The sequence below is a fragment of the Oryx dammah genome, unplaced genomic scaffold (assembly GCF_014754425.2).
Source record: "Oryx dammah isolate SB20612 unplaced genomic scaffold, SCBI_Odam_1.1 HiC_scaffold_18, whole genome shotgun sequence".
NCBI classification, from domain to species: domain Eukaryota; kingdom Metazoa; phylum Chordata; class Mammalia; order Artiodactyla; family Bovidae; genus Oryx; species Oryx dammah.
Window position 1 is genome coordinate 46,930,754 of NW_024070202.1, and position 25,645 is coordinate 46,956,398.

General features: G+C 39.8%; 1 protein-coding gene and 1 pseudogene across 8 annotated transcripts in view; both read right to left on the reverse strand.

Annotated features, from left to right (window-relative positions):
• SRPK2 (SRSF protein kinase 2) overlaps positions 1-25,645 on the reverse strand; it is a 241,593-nt gene that overhangs the window by 166,704 nt on the left and 49,244 nt on the right. The gene's annotated exons all lie outside the window — the stretch shown is intronic.
• On the reverse strand, positions 2,965-4,171 carry LOC120878237 (annotated as a pseudogene).

Consider the following 25,645-nt stretch of genomic DNA (forward strand, 5'->3'; position numbering starts at 1 on the left):
TCAGGAAAATCAGAACACAGGAAAAGTTGGGGAGGGGAAGTGGTGGTGAGCCGACAGTGGCAAATAAAGATACAGAAAGTTGGTGAAGACTATTTCAAACATTTCTACTATAAGTTAGAAGTTTTTCTCTATTTTGCACCTTTCACAAATAGCTTTTTCAAATGACATTTTAAGAAAATAACTAGAGCTAATGATAAAAGTTTTCACTATAATCTGAAAACATGAAATCTGCAATGGAAAACTTTGCTACAGTTTCAATGCAAGAGAACATTCATATCAAAATCACAGTGAGGACAATGTTAACTTGTTTATTTGATATCAATGGTACTGCTAATGTAGACGCATCCCACAAAGACCAAGAGTCAAATGGACCCATTGTTCAAGGCTGCTGGATGTAACAACGAGTTAACTGTGGCTCAGAAACTCATTTCATCATCCTGAAACTGTTCTGGCTCATAGTTCATGAGTCAAAAACAATAAACCAAAAAGCTTTAACAACCCAGACTGCCTATCCAGGTTATTCAACAGGCTTGGCACTCAATGACTTTTAGCCAATGCCAAAAATTGATTCTAACATCAAAGGATAAAGATTTATGACAAGAGAACATATTCAAACCCTAAAGGTGTAACAAGACTTTGCAGTACAATGGAAGCATTGTTGGAATAAGTACACACCATTTGGAAGCCAGATTAATTTCAACTTGAGACTGGCAAGCATATTTATAAGACTTACTCAGATCATAAAAACTACAGGAAAGTGCCACCTTAAATTCTTTTTTAGAATAAGGCAGGATATGCATGTAATCATGCTAAAGTAAACAGAAATGTCCTGCTCAAAGACTTGAGACTGACTTTTGTATTAACACTTCATTCCCATTAGGTAATATTCCTAATATGACTAATGGTAAGAAAATTGACAACTGAAAAACTAAAATATTTGCTCTACCTTTTCAATATTGTGACTCTGGGAATCCAGAGACCAGTGATACTCACAGCAACCCACTCTAGGCACTTCAGGACTGCCCTAGCCCCAAGTAGCTATAAGTAATTGCTATATGAGGCCTATAGATCTCAACCTAGAGACACACCTCCTTGCTAAAAGAAAGGAGACTAAGATTGTAAAATCAAACTATAACACGGATTCCTGATCTAAAGATATAGACTATCACTCTAATCTAAACCCTAGAAGCATCTACACTGTGGCAACAAATAACTCTTGTTCAAAATGCTTTAGGATCAAGTATCTATTTTAATAAAGTTCTCTGTTCTCTGGGGTTCTAAAGGCTTAAGAGAAGATACAGGATATTTACTTATCAAAAATCCTGTTGCCTGTTACTTTATTACAGCGGTATATAAAAGATCATGAAAAGGAATTCATATACAGTTTATATTAGATAAATAACATTTAAAAACAAAAAGATTCTTCCAGATAAAATATGCTCTCTTCCTCATTCTTATGCTTTATTAATCCATTCTTTTGTTCATTTAACATGCTTAGAGAACCAACAAAAGAGAAGCCCCCCAAAAACCAGAATACTTCTCGCCAAGATCCATACATTATTTAGTTTTAAGGGCCAGAGGCAATGATGAGAACTGTGCTGGATTTCTTTTCTTTAGTTTGCAATTCAGTACAGTCAGATTTCAGCTTGCAGGGAGAGAAAAAGAGGCAGTGTTTTAGGCTTTTAAAGGACTTCATCAGGCCACAGAAGGTCATCTATCTATGTACTCTCAGTCTGTCTTCAAATATATTTACCAAAAATACCAAAGTTTCAAAACATTAATGAAACTCATAACAACTATGAATTATTATTATTACATATGACATACTGCTAGAACCGAACTGTTTAGATAGAAATTTTAACCTCAGGAGACCATACCACAATCATCTGGTCAACTCTTTTAAACCAAGCAAAAAACATTGATTTAAAATCTCATGGAGGAAAGAGGAAGAGTTTTCTACCCTTTAAAAAGCAGGATACTACTCTGCCTGAACAAAGAAAAAAAAGAAACAGTCATGTAGAAAGACTGCTGGCTAACTGCCGCCCTCTGGCTGGCAAGATGCCACCGTTCAGCTGGAAAAGCATTTAACCAAAACATTCATTTACAAATATCTCTAGCTGTGATGCATTTTTAATGTGGTGTACGTCTCTAACTTAAGTAGAAAACAACTTTTAAGAAGAAAATGAGGAACAAAGTCAGAAATTTCACAGGATTAAAACACTATCACAGGAACATTTATGTAAAAGAAAATAATACTAAGAAGGGGGAGATGTATCCACAGTTACAATACTGAAAAAAGAAATGCTGGAATGCAATGTGATTATAGAAATGCAGAATGTGAATTAATGGTCAGGTGTCAAATCAGCATACCATTCTAGCTCTGAAAAAAGGAACATAAGCCTTTCCCTCTACGCTTACTGGAAAAAGAGATCTGAATATCAGGCACGTGCAACTGAACATGGCCTGGAAACAAAAAGGTCTCAGCTCAAAAGGAGGTTTTAGTGTAAGGGCTGGACCATATAATATAAAAGAGATCATGAACTATCTCGGAGGGAGACTTAAGCATGATTTCCCCAGTAGGGAAAAGGGGGGATCAACTGAAGCAATTAATTTTAGAGCTATAGTAGTCTTACTTCTGAAAATTTTAGAAGTACAAATGTCATTACATCTGCCATGGTGAATACAAAGAGGCTTTTCTTCATGCAAGAAGGTCTTATTGTTAAAAAAAATTTATGATCTTTTAAAAAGGATAAACAAATGATAAATCAAAACCAAGCATAAAGAATCAAACAGCTTCCAATGTATAATAAGTGCTTTACTTTAGAACTTAAGTCTATGAAGCTGGTGACTGGGACTCCTACAAATACCAATAAGAACAAAAAGATGAGAAAAGCTTCCTACCCCCTTACAGCACTCACTGGCAGTGCCATCCATTTGCCAATAGGCATATTCTATTTTTTTTTAAATTTTCTCCTATTGTTTCAAAGTATTATTTAAATCTCACTTTTTTTCTTCACTTTTGTTGGAGTCATTACTTTCATGATTATTTTTACTCCAAAAATGTTATCTGAGTACAAAATTAAAACACTGTGATTTTTAATGGTGGTTTAGAGCAGAACAAATTATTTTATACAATTACTATATTTTTATTTTTTAATGTTTTTTAAATGATACAATTTCTCCTTTAAAAGTGAGTTCTCTCAGGTAAGCTCTCCAAGTTTACCACAGCACAGCGGTCCTGCATATGCAGAGAGGATTCTGCTTGGTTCTGGGATTGGTCCAGAGTGAGGCAGAGTTCCAATGCATGAAAAGCTTTAAAATTCTCCCTTAAGGAGGTTTCATCTGCCAATACCAATTTCCAAGTGTACTTTTTCATTTCAGAAAAAACTAATTTCAACTGATCCCTTCACATCTTTGTTTTGATCAAGTCACATAGCTTTTCTTCAGCTTATTTTAAAAAAAATTCTACCTAAAATAGAGTTGTATTTTTTTAAATAACAAATAAATACACTGTCAGCTTGTAGAAACCTGGGAAACTAGGTGTCCTATATCAATTTTTATTATCATTTCTCCACAAATGCTGCTGCTGCCATTCCTGTCTGTATGCTTCCTCTTGCCAAAGTTGTCAATTCCTCAATTTCAGCATTTAATTTATGTATTAAACACTCCATTGCTTCTTGGCCTTTATTAGCGTTGGACGATATCGTACTTGCCATCAGCTCTTCAAGGTAACTGCCGAGCCTGACTCCTATCACAGTAATTATGGCTTCTTGAGTCAAAATAGCTTTTTCTGGGGCTTAAGGATGTGGTTTGTATGTAAATCTCTCATCTACTGAAACCTTATTTGTAAATGAAATATTCGCAGATTTAAGTTCCACTGTTTTCTCTATGGCATCCACTATAGAATGTTCTTGCACATATGTTTTGGTTCTTGCTGCATCAATAATAAATTTCACAATGGAAAGCAGTCCCCACTGTGGGCTGAGAAGTGCATGGCTATGCAACATTTCAGAGGGATCTATGTGTCTGTCCAGTACATCAACTCAAATCACACTCAGGTTCATAGGGTTTGCATTGCAGCTGTTGTAACGATTTCCCATAGGTGGTCAAAGACGTGCTCCAAAGGCCAGATCTTAATGGTGCTGGCAGCCAGCACAGTGTGCAGGCGGCATTAGGGCACAATGAGGCAAAGAGGCCACTCTTACCCCCACCCTGTCCCCACTGGCAGCCCCTAAATCTCACTTTTTACATTATACTTTTATTAAAAAGACTCTCCTTGAGGATAAATACCAAAGGCATACCTGTACGATGCTACAGCACAGTGTCTTGCAGAAGTTTTTAATAAATATCAGTAAATATGAGGCCACACAGAAATCTACATGAATTTGAGAGTCAATTCCTAGGCAGGTTGATAAGAAGTCCAGGAGGACTTCTCTCCTCCCAAGGAGGAGAGAGGGGTATGGGGCTTTTGAGGAGATAGGGGTCTGGAATTCTCAAGGAGGAAGAAAGGACAAACTTTTTTTTCTACATTCCTTAGTAAGGATTATATAACATCAATGTATCCTCCTTGAAGACAGTTTCTCCTTCTGGAAAACCATCTGACTAATCCGGCTACAACAGACCGCGCAGAAGTGTGCCGGTTACGACGGACCGCGCAGCCAAGCGTGGCCGAGAGGAGCTGCCCCTCGCCCAAGGTCAGGGGTTGTGACCGAGAGTACCAGGCTGCGTTGGCACAGGAGCGGCCAAGAGGAGCTACGCCATATCCAAGGTCAGGGCCGGCAGCTGAGAAGAGCTACCCCTTGTCCAAGGTAAGGAACAGGGGCTGTGCTTTGCTGGAGCAGCCGTGAAGAGATACCCCACAACCAAGGTAAGAGAAACCAAGGTAAGAGAAACCCAAGTAAGATGGTAGGTGTTGCGAGAGGGCACCAGAGGGCAGACACACTGAAACCATAATCACAGAAAACTAGCCAATCTGATCACACGGACCACAGCCTTGTCTAACTCAATGAAACTAAGCCATGCTGTGTGAGGCCACCCAAGAAGAGAGGGTGGATAGTGGAGAGGTCTGACAGAATGTGGTCCACTGGAGAAGGAAATGGCAAACCACTTCAGTTTTCTTGCCTTGAGAACTCCATGAACAGTATGAATAGGCAAAAATCATAGGATACTGAAAGGGAAACTCCCCAGGTCGGTAGGTGCCCAATATGCTACTGGAAATGAGTGGAGAAATAACTCCAGAAAGAATAAAGGGTTGGAGCCAAAGCAAAAAAAAAATACCCAGTTGTGGATGTGACTAGTGATAGAAGCAAGGTCCGATGCTGTAAAGAGCAATACCGCATAGGAACCTGGAATGTTAGGTCCATGAATCAAGGCAAACTGGAAGTGGTCAAACAGGAGATGGCAAGAGTGAACGTCGACATTCTAGGAATCAGCAAACTAAAACGGACTGAATGGGTGAATTTAACTCAGATGACCATTATATCTACTACTGTGGGCAGGAATCCCTTAGAAGAAATGGAGTAGCCATCATGGTCAACAAAAGAGTCCAACAGGCAGTACTTGGATGCAATCTCAAAAACGACAGAATGATCTCTGTTCGTTTCCAAGGCAAACCACTCAATATCACAGTTATCCAAGTCTATGCCCCAACCAGGAACACTGAAGAAGCTGAAGCTGAACGGTTCTATGAAGACCTACAAGGTCTTTTAGAACTAACACCCAAAAAAGCTGTCCTTTTCATTATAGGGGACTGGAATGCAAAAGTAGGAAGTCAAGAAACGCCTGGAGTAACGGGCAAATTTGGCCTTGGAATACGGAATGAAGCAGGGCAAAGGCTAATAGAGTTTTGCCAAGAGAACGCACTGGTCATAGCAAGCACCATCTTCCAACACAAGAGAAGACTCTACACATGGACATCACAAGATGGTCAACAACAAAATCAGATTGATTATATTCTTTGCAGCCAAAGATGGAGAAGCTCTATACAGTCAACAAAAACAAGACCAGGAGCTGACTGTGGCTCAGATCATGAATTCTTTATTGCCAAATTCAGACTTAAATTGAAGAAAGTAGGGAAAACCACTAGACCATTCAAGTATGACCTAAATCAAATCCCTTATGATTATACAGTGGAAGTGAGAAATAGATTTAAGGGACTAGATCTGATAAAGTGCCTGATGAATATGGATGGAGGTTCATGACACTGTACAGGAGACAGGGATCAAGACCATCCCCATGGAAAAGAAATGCAAAAAAGTAAAATGGCTGTCTAAGGAGGCCTTACAAATAGCTGTGAAAAGAAGAGAAGTGAAAAGCAAAGGAGAAAAGTAACGATAAAAGCATCTGTATGCAAGGTTCCAAAGAATAGCAAGAAGAGATAAGAAAGCCTTCCTCAGCGATCAATGCAAAGAAATAGAGGAAAAGAACAGAATGGGAAAGACTAGAGATCTCTTCAAGAAAATTAGAGATACCAAGGGAACATTTCATGCAAAGATGGGTTCGATAAAGGACAGAAATGGTATGCACCTAACAGAAGCAGAAGATATTAAGAAGAGGTGGCAAGAATACACAGAAGAACTGTACAAAAAAGATCTTCACGACCCAGATAATCACGATGGTGTGATCACTCATCTAGAGCCAGACATCCTGGAATGTAAAGTCAAATGGGCCTTAGAAAGCATCACTACGAACAAAGCTAGTGGAGGTGATGGAATTCCAGTGGAGCTATTTCAAATCTTGAAAGATGATACTGTGAAAGTGCTACACTCAATATGCCAGCAAATTTGGAAAAGTCAGCAGTGGCCACAGGACTGGAAAAGGTCAGTTTTCATTCCAATCCCAAAGAAAGGCAATGCCAAAGAATGCTCAAACTACCGCACAATTGCACTCATCTCACATGCTAGTAAAGTAATGCTCAAAATTCTCCAAGCCAGGCTTCAGCAATATGTGAACCATGAACTTCCTGATGTTCAAGCTGATTTCAGAAAAGGCAGAGGAACCAGAGATCAAATTGCCAACATCCGCTGGATCATGGAAAAAGCAAGAGAGTTCCAGAAAAACATCTATTTCTGCTTTCTTGACTATGCCAAAGCCTTTGACTGTGTGGATCACAATAAACTGTGGAAAATTCTGAATGGGAATCCCAGACCACCTGACCTGCCTCTTGAGAAACCTATATGCAGGTCAGGAAGCAACAGTTAGAACTGGACATGGAACAACAGGCTGGTTCCAGATAGGAAAAGGAGTACGTGAAGGCTGTATATTGCCACCCTGCTTATTTAACTTATATGCAGAGTATATCATGAGAAACGCTGGGCTGGAGGAAGCACAAGCTGGAATCAAGATTGCCGGACGAAATATCAATAACCTCAGATACGCAGATGACATCACCCTTATGGCAGAAAGTGAAGACGAACTAAAAAGCTTCTTTGCCGGGGGCCAGCAGGAGGAATCCCGCCCATGACAAGGTCATGCGGAAGGAAGCCTGACAAAACGCAAGGACGTGATCAGGCTGCAGGGGTTCCCCCTTGAATTTCCTGAGCATCCACCCCCCCCAAGACCAGAGTCTGCCTGCTTTTCCACTCTTCTAATATTCTTTGGAAAAAGTCAAGTCAGGGCTTTAGTCTTCTGCATTTGAAAGGGATGTTTCAGTTAAACGCCCTGATAGCTCTCTAGCTTGTCTAACAGGTTCCCCTGGACCTCTTACAGCTTGTAAATTGCTTACAGCCCCCCAACCACGAGAGGCACAAAGCTTAAAAGCATCTTAAAGATACAGAGCCTTTTCTAAAGAGTTAAAAATTATATTGGTAGAGGGTTTTCACTGTTGACTCAATGACTGCTGCCAGGCCTCCATATTCTTTACCTTTTAGGCACCTGGGAGGATGTTAATCAATGTAATCGGGATGTAGAAAAAGATATATAGTAGTTTTGATGTTAGCAACACTAGACTTTTGAGTTAATTACTTTTCTTTTGTTATAAATCACTGTACTCCTTTTACTTGTTATAAATTGCTGTATCTTTGCTATGTAAGAATGCAACTTTATTTAGTTCTTTCTGAGAGTGGCACCAGACTTTGGGAAGATCAACACAAATAAGTCTTCTGGTTGACAAACCCTTATCAGAAAAAAGGCTGTAAAATGTTAATTGGCCCTTTTGGCCGGAAGATGATGTAAATTACTTAAGACTTGTGTATACAACTAGGTATGCGGAGAGAAAAGCCTGGTTTTGATAAGAGTCTGGGCTGCTAACGCTGCATAACTTTGTATTACCCATTGATCTCTATGTACAATCAAAAAGGTATAAAAGGCCTTTCTAGACAAGAGGGGCCGGGTCAGTCGCTGGACTGGTTTCCCCCGTGTCTCCTCCTTACTCTAATTTCAGGCTGAATTCCCATCTGAAGCGGGGCAGCTCACCAAGTCTACTTACTTGTCCTGGCTTCTAAGACCCACGCGAAAGAGAGCTTAAGGTGGGGCACCCTTCGATATTCAAGTGGGCGCTGGTGGCCCAACGTAGATGGTGCAAATCTCTTGTCCTGAGATTTTATTGGTCTTCCCCGTAAGCCAAGTTATTCAGCCTCCTTTCTAATCTAATCTTATGTTAAGAAATAAATAAGTTTTTCCTCGCCAACGCCGTCCTCACTTCGAATTCCCTGGATCCACCGGGGCTGGACCCTGGCACTTCTTGATGAAAGAGGAGAGCAAAAAAGTTGCCTTAAAGCTCAACACTCAAAAAACTAAGATCATGGCATCTGGTCCCATCACTTCATGGGAAATAGATGGGGAAACAGTGGAAACAGTGTCAGACTTTATTTTGGGGGGGCTCCAAAATCACTGCAGATGGTGACTGCAGCCATGAAATTAAAAGACGCTTACTCCTTGGAAGGAAAGTTATGACCAACCTAGACAGCATATTCAAAAGCAGACACATTACTTTGCCAACAAAGGTCCATCTAGTCAAGGCTATGGTTTTTCCAGTGGTCGTGTACAGATGTGAGAGTTGGACTATAAAGAAAGCTGAGCACCGAAGAATTGATGCTTTTGAACTGTGGTGTTGGAGAAGACTCCTTGGACTGCAAGGAGATCCAACCAGTCCATTCTAAAGGAGATCAGTCCTGGGTGTTCACTGGAAGGACTGATGCTGAAGCTGAAACTCCAATACTTTGGCCACCTCATGCGAAGAGTTGACTCATTGGAAAAGACCCTAATGCTGGGAGGGATTGAGGGCAGGAGGAGAAGGGGACAACAGAGGATAAGATGGCTGGATGGCATCACGGACTTGATGGACATGAGTTTGAGTGAACTCCAGGAGTTGGTGGTGGACAGGGAGGCCTGTCGTGCTGTGATTCATGGGGTCGCAAAGAGTCTGAATTGAACTGAATCCTGTTATCTTAAAATGTATATTATGGGAGTGTGTCTGGTAAGATCTTTCTGTTGTTAGTTCTAATCCTGTCATCTTAAAATGTAAATTGTGGGAGTGAGTCTAGTAAGAGCTTGAGACCGTCTTTTGACTTACTGTAATAACCAATTTAAAAAGTATCTAATTCCCTTGCTAAGACTAGCAAGGGGGGAACTCTCCATCTCCCTTCTGATGTCTATGTCAGAAGCTTTCCAATGTCTTCTTAATAAAACCCTGCTACAACAAAGCTCTTGAGTGATCAAGCCTGGTCCCTGGTCCTGAAGCTAAATCTTCTTTGGAGATCACAAATCAGACATCATTCACTGTAAGCTATCAAATTTATATTCAAAGTCATTGTTTAAGTGGTAAGTCTATGAGGTTTTTCCTTTATTCTACATTTCTAAATATTCTGTATTTGACTATAAATATAATCAGAATGCTTTATTTTTTTATAGTTGTGATAATATTTTAATAATGAAGGGTATATACAGTGATGATTAAGAATATGGGCCAACTGCCTGGACTTGAATGACAGCTCCTAAAATTCTACTTACTTACTATCCCTAATCACCATCTACAAAAACAGAATATAATAAGAATACCTATCTAAAAATTGTAGTGAAGATGACACAAAATAATGCACGTGAAAGCATTTGGCAAATAGAAGGCCTTAATACATATCAGTCAACAGCTTCACTGTTAAGAGTTGTGGGCTTATCATGTGAATATGCCCCACAGTTACAAGTTAGGGGTTAGAGATTTTCTTGCTCCGCCTGGAGGTCATAATACTTTATATACTGTTTTCATAAAATTTAAAAAAAAAATTCTGCATTAAGGGTAATTTTAAAATATGCAGATAACAAGCCCTGGCCTTTCAGCAACAACTAACTGTGAAACAGACTGAGATGGCACCTGAGTACTCCTTCCACTCCCCCTCAGAATCACTCACAGGGCTATGCTGTGGCAGGGCTCTGGAAAACCCACTCCAGGGCATGCTGGCTGCTTTCACATGTAAAATGTTCATCTTGTTTATATGGAAAGTTCTGTATTACTAGAACTTCAAGAGCAATCAACAGGTGAAGGAGGCGGTTACCTTAATGGATGGTAGACACGTACAAACCTCTAACTGTATGGACGTTAATCTTCATTCTGATGACCAACTAAAAGGCTGTAATGCAACCCAACAGTATTTTTCCGTTTTTAACATAATTCCTATGATAATATTTCTACTTACAACACTATTGTAAACACTTAATATGTAGTAATTTATTTAGTCTTTGCAACTACGCTTTGAGGTAGATATTTTTAGGATCCCCAGGTACAGCTGAGGGAACAGCAGCAGAGAGGGGAAATGGCCAATCACATGACTGAAATCCACACAGTATCTCTTTTCTTAAACTACTAGGCTGGTTGCAGCTTGGTGACTGGTACCAGTAACCACTTCCTATTACCAGAACCCCGTCTGGAGTGTCTAAAGCACTTGACGTGTATACTTTAAATGTATCAGAGGGCAGAAAAGGGTAATCATGAGTGTCTGCTTATTCAACTAAAAGAATCTTTTCCTCAAGAGAGTTATGAGATGATCTCACTCTTTCTTTTAGTCAATCTGCATGGGAGCTATTAAAGGGATATTGTTGGGCACCTACTTCCAGTACTCATTCATCTTATCTGAAAAAGAGTTGCAAAATTAACCTAACTACTTAAAACTTCATCAAAAATAAACAGGAGGAATCTCCCTCCCTCTAGCTGGAGCCCTCACCATTTCTTCCCCCACCAGAAACCCTGCCGCTGATGCCTCACACTTCTTGAACCTTCCACCCATCACTGCTGCAGTCAAGTTTCAAAAACAGCAAACAGATCCCACTACAGCCCTGCTTCAAGCCCTTCAGCACTGCCCTGTTTCCTCAGGCAACATTACTTTGCTTGTGATCAGTCTCCTATAAAAATGTAAGGAGAGGAGATTTCCCTGGTGGTTCAGTGGTAAAGAATCTGCCTTGCAAGGGAGGTCACACGGGTATGATACCTGGTCAGGGAACTAAGATCTCACATGCCACAAAGCAACTAAACCGGCGAGTCACAACCACTAATACTGAAGCTCATGTGCTCCGGAGCCTGCACACCACTACTGCTGAGTCTACAAACCACAACTAGAGGGTACCTATGCCACACAGAAAGATCCCACATGATGCAAAGAAGATTCCGTGTGCCACAATTAAGACCCAATGCAGCCAAATAAATAAATATTAGAAAATGAAAAATCATTTAACAGCTCTATAAAAATATATATTAAAAAATGAGAATTATTGACCACATGTCTCCCCCAAAGCTGCACATAAATTTTGCACAGTCACACTGAGAAAAAAATTTACTTAATGTCTTAAAATTCCAAACATAAATAACAAAATTCCATCTCTAATTTCATAAATTAAAGATATTTCCAGGCAAGTCCATAAATATTTCCTGAACGTAAGAAAAGTTTAACCAAAAAGCCACAGAGCAGCGTACAGATTACATATCAAAAGTTTTAGAGGAATTTAGGAACTTCAGAATGATAAACTTTCCCAGTAGCAAAACACTTCATCTTATTCAAGCTTGTGTCACTAGCACAGTTATTCTGCTAATGTCCTTGGAAATTCAATTCATCAGCATTTTGTTTTAGTTGTATATGTATGTATCAAAGTTTTAGGCAGTATCCTTAACCAACTCAAAGAAGTATAAAACTGAAGAAACATGCCAAAGACCAAAACTTCAAAATAACTGCTGTCCACCTTCTACCAGTAAATTGTTTTCTACCAATAGGCCAACCAGAGACAGATGTAGAGAGATCTGGTTCTATAGCATCCATCTATCCACTAGATCAGAGCTCTAAGCCCAAATGTCTTAAGGGGACAGCCAGGCCTCTTGTAAGATGAGCAGGGTGAGACCATGGCAGACCATCTAAAAGGGGCACAAACCACAACCTAGGTAGGTCTAGGGCACAGCCATCATAAAAGAATGCAAAAGAAAAAAAAAAAAGAAAGAATGCAGACACAGGCCAGAAAGTCTCATTTTTTCAGAATACAGAAATAAGGAATTTTTATGTGAAATATCTCAAGCTTCCAAGCATTGCCAGGCATGTGAACACATCCACAGGTGTGATCCAACCCATAAGCACCATTTTTCACCTCACGATAGTGTTGCTGCTACTGCTTCTAAGTCGCTGCAGCCGTGTCCGACTCTGTGTGACCCCACAGACGGCAGCCCACCAGGCTCCCCCGTCCCTGGGATTCTCCAGGCAAGAACACTGGAGTGGGCTGCCATTTCCTTCTCCACATGATAGTGAGGTCTTACTTATTCATTTAATAGACAGGCATGGCTCCGTGGTGCCAACCTTGCACCGCATACATACTCTGCTAGGCATGGGGACAACCACTGGGTCTCACTCTATGTCCTCATTCAGTAGAGGAGAAAAGCACACGGACATAACACCATGGACACTGTGGCCAGTGCAATAACAGAGCAGGTAGAGGGCACGAAGCAGGGGGAAAAGACTCCTGAGTCTGCAAGAGAAATAGTCCAAGAGGTCAGGGGAGTCTTCTTCCCTGGGGCTATTTGGCTAGAAGGACTGAGCCGAACAGGAAAAAGGCAGAGAGGCCAGGCTGCAGCTTGACACTTCGGATGCAAAGAAATGTAAAGTGTGAGGCTAGGAAAATAAAACTGGAACATCTCAGACCTGCTGAGTCCATGAGACCTGCTGATCCATGACTCAGACAGGATTTGGGGAGGGGGCTGAGGTGGTGGTGGTGGTGGTGGTGGTTCCTGAGCATTTAAGCTAACTGAAGTTCAGGGGAAGTGGGATGAACTGAACACAAATGCAGGAAGCAGATAAAACCATGAAGATGGATCATGTATCAGTGCAAAGAAGGCAGCAAGTCTGAAAAATGTGTTCAGAATTTTAATAATAATGTAGTAAAACGTTATCCTTTTTAATGTATACTAAGTTGGGAAAAAATAAAAACCATCACATACAGTGAAAAAGACTTCGTATCACCCATAATCCTACACCAACTGCTATGCATTTTCTTTCCATCTAGAAATATCCAATGACATTCTTCTGTCCAGTCTTTAATCTACTTACTTTTCCTTTGATTCTAATTTTTATCTGCTTAGACTTCTCCATTTTGTCTTATCCATTATAAGCTTTCTCAAACCTTTTGTGGAATGAAATGGAGCATAAAAAAACTAAGTTATGTGTCAGTTTAAAAAGCCAAACCCACCTTTCTACAAACACACAATATTTATGTCAACTGCTTCATCCTTTTCACATAGCACAGAATAGAAAGAGAAACACTTTTTATTCTTTTCCACCAGAGAAACCACAAACTAGGAAAGGTTTGGCTGTGTACATAGTATAACCCTGCCTAACTGTCCTAGTTGACAAAAAACATCTCCCAGAAGTGAAGAGCTATTTTGTGCAAAAAATTATTATCAAGAAGGTGAAAAGACCACCTATAAAATGGGAAAAAATATTTGCAAATCATCTATCTGATAAGGGTCTACCACCCAGAATAACTCCTACAACTCAGCACAAAGACAACCCAATTAAAACACGAGCAACAGACACTTCTGCAAAACAGATATAAAAATGGCCAATGAGCATATGCAAAGATGATAAACATCACTAGTCATTAGAAGAATGCAAATAAAAACTACAAGATATTCTTTCACACCTATTAAGCTGACTATCAAAAATAGGGAAAATAAGTGTTATAAAAGATGTGGAGAAATTGGAACTCTTGTACATTGCTAGTGGGAATGTAAAATGGTTTAATCACTATGAAAAAAACAGTGTGGCAGTTCCTCAAAAAGTTAAACACAGAATTATCCCATGACCCAGAAATTCCTTTCCTACGTGTATACCCCCAAAGACCTGAAAACAGCTACTCAAACAAATCCTTATACATAAATGTTTACAGCAGCACTATTTGCAACAGACAAAAAGTATGAATAACCCAAGTCTGCATCAACAAAGTGTGGTGTGTACATATACCATGGAATATTGTTCAGTCATAAGAAAGAATGAAGTCTGACATAAGCTACCACATGGAACCTTGAGGACATTATGCTAAGTGAAATAGGCCAGTCACAAATAGTCAAATACTGTATGAGTCTACCCTATATCAGATAACTGAAGTAATCAAATTCATAGAAACAAAAAGTAGAATAGTGGTTGCCAGAGTCTGGGGAGAGGGAATGGGGAATTGTTGTTTAACAGGTACACAGTTTCAGTTTTATAAGATGAAAGGAATTCTAGAGACTGGTTATACACCAAAGTGAATGTACTTAACTGCACACTTTAAAATGGTTAAGATGGAAAATCTTGTGTGCATTTTTGCAATGTTTTTTTCAATTTTTAAAGGAATAAAGTACTGATACATGCTACAAAGTGGGCAAACCTTAAAAACACTACCCTAAGTGAAAGAAGCCAGACACAAGGGTCACATATTGTATGGGCTGTCCAAAATAGGCAAATCCATACAGACAGAAAGTAGACTGGGAATTGCCAGAAGCTGAGAGGAGCAACTGCTAACGGGTATGGGTTTCTTTATGGGGTGATGAGAATGTTCTGGAATTAGACCATAGTGATGGTGGCACTAGATGAGATACTAAAATCCACTAAATTACACACTTATAATGGATTAATTTTATACTGTGTGAATTATACTTCAATAAGGATGTTTTGTTTAAAATAAGAAGCTATTCTTTTGACCCTACAGTGCCATATAAAACAATGAAAGCAAAACACTAGTCAAATGAGATTTCCCCCATTTCCACCTCTGCGAGTTATCAGTTTTAGGTTAACACATTCCCGATCCCTTTCACTCGAGGGAACAGCAGAGTGCAGGCGGTGTGGGCGCAGCTCTGCGGCATGTGCGCCCTGGCACCCCCCGGCGCTACCAGGCCCCCACAGCGTGTGTCCACAGCCTAGCACCCACCCTCACTGACCTACCAGCAGCTCTGTTTTATCTTGTCCAATGCCACAGACTTACTGCACTGCTGTTCCTCATCTCTGTTAAGCTCTTCTGCCTTCCTATCAATTTTCCTTTTTTATTCTAGCCTGTTATCCCTGTGCTAGAGCCAGGGCCCTAACTACTACACACCCCAGACACAACCTCAGCCTTTTTATTTCCACTGGGGCTTGTGCTCAGGAGCTGTTCTAGTTACTGTCAAGTTTAATGAGCTGTGATATTAGGAGAAGGAAATGGCAACCCACTCCAGTATTCTTGCCTGAAGAATCCCAGGGACAGAGGAGCCCGGTGGGCTGCCATCTATGGGGTCGCACAGAGTCGGACACAACTGAAGCGACTTAGCAGCAGTAGCAGCAGCAGATATTAGGAGAAAGGGTTAAAAAAAAGAAAAAGCAAGGGAGGTAGCAAGAGAAACACAAGGGAGGGACATGAAGAAACTGTTTCAAGTTACCACAAAAACAGAATGGAAAGTCCAAACATTAGGAGACACCCTGTTCACCCAGCCAAGGCAAAGCAAGAGCACTCTAAATCTCTAAATGACCAAGGAATACAAAAGGCCAGCTACCAGGTGTCAGGCAGCTCAGAGAGAAGCAACAGAAACAGAAAAAAAGGGAGGGGGAGGCTAGGAAAAGGCAACCCTCAAGGAAGCAAGTTCTCCCGGTCGGACACAGGGTGTATGTGCGCGCGCGACACGTGGACCTAATCACAGTGACAGCTCAAGACAAGATAAGCAGGAGGCAGGAAGAAAAACCCAAGTGATAGAGGAGTACACAGTCTATTTCAGAGAGCTTCCAATCGCTGAAACAATCAAACGTTCTCGTGTTCCAACCAAGTAAGACTACTACTTGGGTTTCTCTAGCCAAGTCAAAGCCTTGCTGCAGCTATACCAATAGGACTATCAAAGTCCTTACATCTGTATGGCCCTTTACAGTTTGCAAAATTTCTCATGTGTGCTTCACAATGACTCCAGGCAAAATAGAGAGCATCACCACCTTCAGTTTCCGGATGGAAGGCCTTCTGACTTTGCTAACCTCGCCATTACATAATACTGTGTGAGTCATCCACATGAGTAGGTCCACATACTGCTAATAAATAGAAAACAACTAGAATGGAAGGGAGGAGAAGCAGAAGAATGAATAAGGAGACTGTTGGGACTTCCCTGGTAGTCCAGTGGTCAAGACTCCAGGCTCCCAGTGCAGGGAACCTAGGTTCAATCCCTGATCAGGGAACTAGATCCCACATGCTGCAACTATGACCTTGGTGCAGCCAAATAAATAAATTTTTTTTTTTTAAAAAAGCCTTAAAAAGAAAAGAATATGGAGACTGTAAATAAAGAGCTTATACTTTAAAAAATATGCAACATATGCAATATATAAAAGAATACATATATGTGTGCAAGTTAAACAGCACAATCATAAGGCAAAGACTGGACCCCCAATATAAGAACCAAAACATTAATACTGTAAAAAGCATCCATCGGATTATTCTTCCCAAGACAATTTAAGAGAAGGAGTGTAATACCCATGGGATAGTCAGGAATGAAAGTTCAAGAATTTTGGTTTTCTTTTAAATGGGCAAAGTATGAACAAAAAAAGACAGTGAGGGACTTCCCTGGTGGCTAAGCCTCTGAGCTCCCAACGCAGGGGGCCAGAGTTCAATCCCTGGTCAGGGAACTAGAGCCCACATGATGCAACGAAGACTTCACACAGCCAAATAAATAAATAATCTTTAAAAAAAAAAAAAAAAAAAGACAGTGAAACGGGGTGAACTTCATCATCTACTTTAGCAAGGTTAAAGTAGCTTCCTTAAAATATTTATTGAGCCCTTGTCTACTCATTCAGGTATATCCATGATACTGATGATGATCTTGCCAAGTCCCCCTACCTTGAAGAGTGAAATCCTTGTTAGAAGTAGCACATATCCAGGCTTCATACAGTGAATCATGGTATGGGTTTTTAAAACCTCAATGAACAGTGCTTCCACCAAAACAGTAACATGTTCAAATTTGTAACTGAAGTGCTTTCCCAGAAGAAGTTAGTACCATGCCCCTCTCCTTGCCTCCAGTAAATTCTAACAGCCATTATCTCAGGAAAGAAAGTCAAAAAGTTAGTTCTTCAAAGACTACAAAACTTAAGACTGTAAATATGGAGGCTTTTACTTTACAGTCTAGAGATTTCTCTCCTGAGGTATCACTGGAGGACAGGTTGCAATTTTAACTACAGAATTACTTTTACCACATGTAATTAGAGGAATTATTGAGGAATTATTAATAGAAGTACATAGTCTCCCAAATCTTAATAAATTTAAATCCACCTTAAAGCTTTAAACACACATTTCTAAGCTCAATTTTCAACTGCTCTTTCAGGAGACGGTTCCTTCTCTACTCAAAATCATATAACACAGCCCCACTCAATGACTCCATGATTTGTTTTGGGGTCATAAAAGGCAAGATTCTATCTTACAGACTCCAGGTGCACAACAGCTAAAAACTATTCTGTTCACTGATGCCTAAACCAGTAAATTCTCTAACATGCCCCCCTATTTCATATTCTCTAGAGCATTTATCTGAAATTAATTATTCATGGTCACTACTGTATCCCTGGCATGTATCTGTTGTGCTAATCAGCAACAAGTTAGTTAACTCTACTCCCCAGGAACCTTCAGTGAGCCTCCCCTCTCTTCTAGGCATCTCAGAACATCCAGCTCAACTCCACAGACTGTATGTGGCCTGTGAAAAGCAAGAGCAGAGGTCAGAGCAAGTGGAAAGCAGAGCCCTGTCTCTTATTAGCTGTGTTCAAGGAGCTCCTGCTGGCCATAGATGCAAGAGTTTATGCATTAATAAATATACAAACATATTTAAACCTACTGATTTAATCCTTTTAGTCCTTCTGGAAGAAACTAATAAAATCAACTATTTCAAAAATGCTAAGTAATAGTAAAGAATCAAGCATGTATATTTACTTGCCTATACCAACTGTACATGATGTATCCCAACAGTTGAAATGAGGACACTTTTCTTTACAACATATTCCAGGAAATAAATAAAAGAAAAAAATGACAAAACTACAATATCAGCATTTTGGAACACCTAATGAATTAATGGATGTGTCAATGGTCATCAGTGGCTGACAACATCATAAAAGAAGGGATAATCAGACATCACACACACTGAAAAATTAAAATATTGTGGGGGTGGGGAGGTGCAGAGTAGTGAGTCAAAAGAATATGTGTTTCTTGAACTCTTATATTTTAAGAGAGGAAAAAAAACATCCAAATAGAAAGATAAGCAAAGTAAAAATACTAGGAATTTACAAATGAAAAAAACAGAAATAGCTAATAAAGAAGAAAGTTTGGCCTCATCTACAATCAAACAAATGCAGATTTAAATAATGACTTATTTGTTTTAGTGGCACTGTCCAGAATTCATGGGAGTTTAATAATGACTTGTGAGCCCATCAACAGAAGAAAGGATAAAGATGTGGTCCATATATAGAGTGGAATTTTAATCATAAAAAAGAATGAAAATAATGCCATTTGCAACAACACGGATGGACCTAGAGACTGTCACGGAAGAGTGAAGTCAGACAAAGAGAAATATATGGCATCGCTTATATGCAGAATCTAAAAAAATGAAAAAAGATACAAATGAACTTATCTACAAAACAGAAGCAGATTTACAGAGTTAAGAGACTGAATTTATGGTTTAGCAGGGAGGAAGAATGTGGGGAAGGAAAGTTGGGAAGTTTGAGACTGATGTGTACACACTGTTATTTAACATGGATAACCAAGGAAGACCTGCTGTATAACACAGGGAACTCTGCTCAATACTATGTAACATCCTAAATGGGAAAAGAATCTGAAAAAGAATAGATACATGTGTATATATGACCGAATCACTACTGTACAACTGAAACTTACACAACACTGTCAATAAACTACACTCCAACATAAGAGTTAAAATATTTTTTGACTTGTGAAAGTATAAACTAGCAACACCTTCCAAAGATCAATATGAAAATAAATTTCAAAATATATATTTTAAATGATCCAGTAATTTGAAATCTAGAAGTTAGTATTCCAGAAATGATATGCAGCCTATTAAAGCATTGAATATAGTAGCAAAAATGGGGAGATCAAAAAAGTCCAATATTGGGAACATTAAATAAACTGCTCAACTTTAATAAAGCTTCACTAAGTAATCATTCTCACAAAGAACATTTTGAAAAAAGAGAATATGCTTAGAATATATTGTTAACCATAAAAGAGTCATAACAAGATGGTATGATAGGTATATTAATTTTCTAATAAACAATTTATAAAGGAGACTAGACAAATCAACACCAAAATATGATTAATCCCTAAATATTGAGGTTAACTATATTTTTTTCCCTTTTATACTCTCGCAAGTTTGTTTTTGCTTTTTTGCAATGAACTTGTATTAGTTTCACATTTGGAAAAATAACACACTACACAGACATATTGTTAGATCAAATGACTAAAAGGATTTTAATAACAATAACTATAAACTAGTTCCCCAGAGGAACTAAAGAGTTTCAGACCCTGGGCAACTCATAGTAGCTCTGTGGGCGTGCTGCTTCAGAGATAAAATTCAGAAGCTGAACTAGATGAGCAACTTTCCAACTGTGAAATCATGCATGTAAAGTGTTTCAGTACCTGGACCAGAATGAACACTCAGTCCCTGTTAATGTTTATTAACCAACAGATCCCAGCAGCAACAAACAGAACCTGCCAAACAAGCAGCAGAATTTCAGACCCACAGCTCTCATTTCAATCATCTGCCTTTTATTTTTAAAAATTAAGACTCCTAGACACAATTTCTATTCAAGAAAAGATTTTACTGGTACTCTGGCCACCTCATGCGAAGAGTTGACTCATTGGAAAAGACTCTGATGCTGGGAGGGATTGGGGGCAGGAGGAGAAGGGGACAACAGAGGATGAGATGGCTGGATGGCATCACTGACTCGATGGACCTGAGTCTGAGTGAACTCTGGGAGTTGGTGATGGACAGGGAGGCCTGGCGTGCTGCGATTCATGGGGTCACAAAGAGTGGGATACAACTGAGCGACTGAACTGAACTGAAAACCACTTGATCAGATAACCCCTACAGTTTCTGGTAGTATTACGACATTCCAAACACTATGCCTCTGTGTTCTCATCCCTATGGCAAGCCTAGAAATATTCTTGATGATCACACAAATAAAACCCCAGTCCAACTGTATTTGCATGATTCTAATATACTATACTGTAATTCTGAGACCCTTTCATCATTTTCCTCCTCGTTTGTGTTCAAATTATAGACATTGCTTACTAAAAGTTTCCTGAAAGTACTTCCTAGCTGATATCCTGAAACTTCCTGCACCCTTGTACACAAAGCAAAAATAAAAAGGCATCTTTCAGGTAATCTTTAAAAAGGTGTCTTTTAACTTGAAGCAAAAGGGCTCTTTAAGCAATGAAATCTACCTCTCAAATAACTATTCGGAAAGAACTGAAGGCAGCATTACCTGCGTAGTCTACTAATCAAGACACTCTCAAGAATTAGGTAAAGCACAATATTCACTTGTACAACTTTCCCTTCATGTTAAGTCCTTCAAGAGCAAACCAGTATAAATAACTCTGAAACCCAGAGAACTGACCAGACAAACTATGTTTCAGGCTTTTGGCTTTGGCAGTATTTCATTCCTTGCTTTTATTCCCATCTTACAAATGAGATCAAATACCATTAATTATAACTTGTTTCCATGAGCATCTTTCTAATTAAAATTTCTATTATTCTTAACAGCAAAAGGTTAATGATGAGATAAGAAACTGGTACAAGGACAGGGGAACAGATAACTTGACCTTCTCATTAGACTCTTCCTCATTCCAGGATCCATGACATCCATCTGGAGACATGTTTGGCTTAGCAAAGAGCCTAAGGACTTCAATTTCACCCAGAATTTAGTTTCAGCTCATCAGTCACTATGTACTAGTTTTATGACATTGGTCAAGCTATTTAACCTCCCAGGATCTGGTTACCTCACCTGCAAATAAGTGACAATAATATCTAGAATTACAGGGCAGTCAAGAGTCTTAAATAAGAATGAATACCAGCAAAGCCATAAGGATTTGTTTCCCCCTCTTCCTCCATGGCTCAGAAGGAAAGAATCCGTCTGTCAATGGCAGAAGACTACAGTTCGATACCTGAGTAGGGAAGATCCTTTGGAGAAAGGAACCGGTAACTCACTCCGGTATTCTAACCTGGGAAACCCCATGGACAGAAGAGCCTAGAGGGCTACAATCCAAGAGTTGGACAAGACTGAGTGATTAAGCAACAACTTCTCCCTTATACTTGAAAGTTCAACTCTGATTTATCTCTTTATTCTGGGAAAAAGAGCTGCCATAGCAATTTAATAGTGGGAATGTCCATCCCTTCCAGCAATTCTCAAAGTACAGTTCACAAATCCCAAGAAATCCACAATATCAAAACCATTTTCATAACAATACCAAGAAACTGCCTTTTTCACTATTGACATTTGCAACTGACAATGTAAAAACAATGGGTAAAAGCACTGATACCACTGCACCAACCAAGGCAGTGACCCCAAAACACACTAAGAGTCACTGTACTCTTTCCTGGATTGCAGTTAAGGCAATGCCAGTTTCACTTAGGAGTGTTAATGAAAGAGTAAAACATTAATTTCATTAAATCTCGAGTACCTAGTCTGTCTGATAAAATAGAAAGCACTTGCACTGCATCAATGGATGTTTCAAGATAAAAAATATTTGGCAGTTATTTTATATTTGGGCAGAAACAGTCCCTTTTCCTGGGAACTTTCTCACTTGACTGATAGACAAGCAATGGTTATTCAAATGTGGGTACCTGGCCTGTTGTTGTTAACTTGCCAAGTCCTGTTCGACTCTTCTCAACCCCATGGACTGCAGCATGCCAGGCTTCCCTGTTCCTCACCAACTCCAAGTTTGCCCAAGTCCATGTCCATTGAACTGGTGATACCATCCAACTATCTCATCTTCTGTTGCCCTCTTCTCCTCTGTGTCTTCCATCTTTCCCAGCATCAGGGTCTTTTCCATTGAGTTGGCTCTTCCCATCAAGTGGCCAAAGTATTAGAGCTTCAGTATCAGTCCTTCCAATGAGTATTTAGGACTGATTTCCTTTAAGGTTGACTGGTTTGACCTCTTTGCTGTCCAAGGGACTCTCAAGAGTCTTCTACAACACCACAGTTCGAAAGCATCAATTCTTTAGTGCTCTGCCTTCTTTAGTGCTCTGCCATCCTTATGGTCCAGCTCTCACATGCATACATGACTACTAGAAAAACTATAGCCTTGACTACACAGACCTCTGATGAATGTGCAGAGAAACCCTCATACATTGCTAGAAGAAATGTCAAATGGCATACCCTCTGGGGGAAAAAGCCTATGGTTCCTCATAAAACTAAACACAGAATCACAATATGACCCCAACAATTCCACTCCTAGGTATATAACCAAAAGAAGTGAAAAGCAGTACTCAAATATATACATACATTAATAGCAGCACTATTTGTAACAATCAAAAGGTGGAAACAATCCAAATACCCCTCAATGGATGGATAAACAAATTGTGGTATATACAAATAATGGAATACTGTTCAGTAATAAAAAGTAATGAAGGACTCATTCATGCTACAATGGGATGAACCTTAGAAATATTAAGCAAAGTGAAAGCAGCCAGACCCCAAAGGTCACATATTTTATGATTCTACTACATAAAACATCCAGAATAGGTAAATTCATAGAGGAAAACTGCAGACTAGTGGTCGCCTTGGGGGTGGGTAACAACTGCTTAATGGCTACAGGATTTCTTTGGGGAATGATGAAACGTTTTGGAACCAGAAAGAACGGGTGGCTGCACAACTCTGTCAATGTACCAACTGCAACTATTCATCTTAAAATGGTGAATGTTTTGTGATGTTTGCCTCAACTGTTTCTTAAGCTTGCACAGATATCTCATTTGCTAGTCATGTATCTCCACCTCAGCCAGGAATATTCCCCCCAGCTCAGTGGTCTCCTCTCAACACCTTTAGAGACCCTGGCTCACAGCAGAGATGCAGGTGGAGAGAAGAGAAAAACAAAAAGTGGTGGGGGGGCCGGGGGTGGTCAAAAGTAAAGTGAAGTCACTCAGTCGTATCCAACTCTTGGTGACCCCATGGACTGTAGCCTATCAGGTTCCTCCGTCCATGGGATTTTCCAGGCAAGAGTGCTGGAGTGGATTGCCATTTCCTTCTCCAGGGGATCTTCCTGACCCAGGAATCAAACCCGGGTCTCCCGCACTGCAAGCAGACACTTTAACGTCTGAGCCACCAGGGAAAAATAAAAAGCGGGGGGCGGGGGGGGGCCTCAAAAAGAACTATGAAAAGACATAGTAAAAATGTACATTTACACAAATATTGAAATTTTGCACCAGGGGAAAAACACCAAAGAGTACACACCAAAATTTCCTTGTGCGTGCATGCAGTCATTCAGTCATGTCTGACTCTCTGCCCCTTGAACTATAGCCCACCAGGTTCCTCTATTCATGGAATTTTTCCGGCAATAATACTGGAGTGGGTTACCATTTCCTCCTCCAGGGGATCTACTCAACCCAGGTATCAAACCCACATCTCCTGCATCGGCAGGCAGATTTTTTACCACTCTTTGCCACCTGGGAAGCCTAAAACTTCTTCAAAAAAATTCAAAAACAAATAAAAGTGAAGGATCAGCAAAAACATCAGAAAATTCAGGCATCAAATGACTTCCTCCTGAGTTTCAAACTTCAAACCACAAGGCAGAATTGCACAAAAATTTCTCTGAAACACCCATATTTCATATTTGAGACACAGCAGAAAGTTAGTACTTTTTGTAAGAACTGATCTTATTAATGCAAATAAAATATTGCTGGCACTATACAGAATGTTAAGAACAATAAACTCTTTCTTCAAATTTAGTTACTAAGTAACTGAGGACTAAAGTGTAGAAGATGCTACATACTAACAACAGAGGGGACCAGTGTTTCTTGCATTTAGAGTGACTATTTCAAGAGGAACAAAGAAGAAATAATACATTAACTTCCAAGAGGTAAAAATACATTATGCATGATGCTGCTGCTGCTAAGTCACTTCAGTCGTGTCCGACTCTGTGTGATCCCAGAGATGGCAGCCCATCAGGCTCCCCTGTCCCTGGGATTCTCCAAGCAAGAACACTGGAGTGGGTTGCCATTTCCTTCTCCAATGCATGAAAGTGAAAAGTGAAAGTGAAGTCGCTCAGTCGTGTCCGACTCTTAGCAACCCCATGGACTGCAGCCTACCAGGCTCCTCCGCCCATGGGATTTTCCAGGCAAAAGTACTGGAGTGGGGTGCCATTGCCTTCTCGAACATTATGCATAGTATTATATAAATATTATTTTTATCTTTAATACTATTGTACTGATTTGAGAACCTATCACTTCACTCACACCCTTCCACAGTGGAGTCAAACTAACTGGCTGAAAATTTTACCTATAAAAGCTTTTTTCAAAAATGCCAACTCAAATTTGCAAAATAAAAACAGATTTTTGAAAATATTCAAATGCCTTTCCTTAAAAGCACTCTGACCAAATGACTCATAGCTGGAAAAAAAAAAATGAATGTACAGTGGGAATAAGCAGAGCTGATACACTCTCTGACTGGGGAGGAATGCTACTGACATTTAACGGGTGCATTGATCAGGCATCCCTGGAGGAGGACATGGCAACCCACTCCAGTATTCTCGCCTGGAGAACCCCATGGACAGAGGAGTCTGGTGGGCTACAGTCCACGGGGGTCGCAAAGAGTTGGACACGACTGAGCGACTAAGCACACACCCAGCACACCTGATCAGGCATCATGCCTTGAGTTTCCCACTAATTTCCACTTAATACCAGTAATCCTATTATTCCTATTGTAAAGTCCACCATGTACATTGAAGTAAGTACATTGGGAGGTTAACTGATGGTATTCATCAGTAACAATCACTTAGAAGTGGTTTCTTTCAAGCAAGACTTTGATGAATCCTAACTGCATCTTCTCTCAAAGGGCAGTTCTCGAGATCCCTACATGTGCTAATTTAACAATTATGTAATCTATGTCTTTATCCAAGTCAATGATAAAAATATTTAACAAAATAGTTTCAAAGACAAAGTATTTCACTTCATCACTAACAAGCTCTTTGAAAATCAAAATGAAGTCACTAA